Genomic DNA, 2,154 nt, shown 5'->3' on the forward strand with positions numbered 1-2,154 from the left:
ATGTACATACCCGTAATTTATTTGTATTGATGTCTCTCTCCCCTGCTCTAGACTGTAAGCTGGTTGTAGGCAGGGAATGTGTCCATTTATGCATTGTATTTTCCCAAGCGGTTGGTACAGCGCTCTGCGCATAGTAAGCGTTCAGTAAATGCAACTGAATGAATGGATACAATGCCTGGCACATAGTAAGTGCTAAACAAATACCACAATTAACAGTAATAGTACTAAATATCACTGACTGACTATTCTTGTGGCCTTTTTTTTTTAGGACAGAAAGAGATGGAATTTCCTGGGTACAGGATTCCCAGTTTCAGAAGTCACAGTCTGACTTGCTGATGCCATCAGCCAAGAGCTTGGAGATTTTCCATTTTGCCTCAGGACACAAAACCACAGAGCTGTCACTTTCTGGTCACAAACCAAATGCCCAGAACAATGACTTCTGCAAGTATTCCAGACCTTTTATGGTCTGCTGGAACTCTAATTTCTCTGCCAAGCACCAGTTGGCTAGTTTGCGAAGCAACCCGGAATAACTCCCAACCCTCATCTTCTCTGGGGGGAGAAAAATGAAGACACTCTGTTGACTTCACTCATCACTGGTGACTAAGGTTGGAAACTCATTAGGAAGAAATTGCCGGAGACCTGAGCGAGCCCAATTAAAGGACGGATTTTAAATAAAACGTGCAGCCGAGTCAGCAGTCGATTCTGGAGGAACTTTTCAAATCAAAAGTCAGAGGTTGCCTTTAGAGGAAGTAGGGGGCAGCTTGGGGATGAATAGAGTGGAGAGAGATAACACTGCTGATAATATTAGTTGAGTCATATTGGCCGGGCTTTCGACGATGGGATTCCTTTCCACCTCTTGAGCTAGAGATCATTTTTTAATCTACAGCCCATGGCCCTGTCTAGGCCATAATCCTGCAGAACAACTTATTCCCAAATTCCTTCTTCTCAGGGCACAGGAAAGACAAAGGATGAATAGGCGGCTCAAGAGAAGCAGCGTGACCTCGTGGATAGAGCACGAGCCCGGGAGTCATAAGGACCCGGGTTCTAATTCCACCTCTGCCACCTGTGTTTCCCGTGTGACCTTAGTTTAGCAGCGAAACTTCTCTGGGCCTCAGTTCCCTCATCTGTAAAATAGGGGTTAAGAGCGCGAGCCCCATGTGGGACAGGGACCGTGTCCAACCCGATTTGCTCGTATTCCCCCACGGCGCTTAGTATGGTGCCTGGCGGAGAGTAAGAGCTTAACAAATGCCACAGTTATTAGTAGAAGTAGTTTCACTATTATCATTATCGTTATTACTTATTAAATGGCAGCAAGAAGAGTGTTGTCCATCTCAGGAAAGAGCAGTTCAGAGTGCGGTAATGAAACGGAGCACCGATTTCACGCAGACCACTGCTCTGCGCCCTTCAGAGCACACGATAAAAGACAGAAGACAAAATCTTTGCTTTTTAAGAGTTGACCTGCATTTACAGATCAAGAACATACAGCGGAAACAAATGGGAGAACGCGTGTTTGTCCCACTGAGGGCTCGCGTCTCCGTTTTCGAACCCACCTCTCGGCGCCCCGACCGTCGCCAAGGCTTCGTTGCTGCAGTGGTCTCTCAACGCTATACTGATAGCCGGCCTTGTTTGCAACTCGTTTTCACAAGGATTTGAAATGATTTGTTCTGCTCTGCTGACTTCAACAGCTGCCGGGCCTTGCTATGATATATTATTTTCATCATACTCTCGGCCAACAAAGATGTGATCATAGCTTCAATGTCAGCGAAAGAAGCAGAGAGACCTAGTGGAAAAAAACATGGACCTGGGAGTCAGGGAACATGGATTCTAGTTCCAGCTCTGACGCTTGGCCGCTTGTGTCACCCTGGACAAGTGACTTCATTTCTCTGGTGCTCGGTTTCCTCATCTATAAAAGGGGGATAAAATACCGTTCTCCACCCTGCTTGAGCGCTCCTTATCTGGGTTCTAATTCTAACTTGGCCTCTTGCCTGCTGTGTGACCTGGAACACGTTACTTAACTTCTCTGTGCTTGAGTTAGCTCTTCTGTTAAATGGGGATTAAGCCTGTGACCCCCAGGTGGGACATGGACTGATTACTCCTATACATCAGGGCTTAGTAATAATAATAATGTTGGTATTTGTTAAGCGCTTACTATGT

The sequence above is a fragment of the Ornithorhynchus anatinus genome, chromosome 19 (genome assembly GCF_004115215.2).
Source record: "Ornithorhynchus anatinus isolate Pmale09 chromosome 19, mOrnAna1.pri.v4, whole genome shotgun sequence".
Taxonomy (NCBI): domain Eukaryota; kingdom Metazoa; phylum Chordata; class Mammalia; order Monotremata; family Ornithorhynchidae; genus Ornithorhynchus; species Ornithorhynchus anatinus.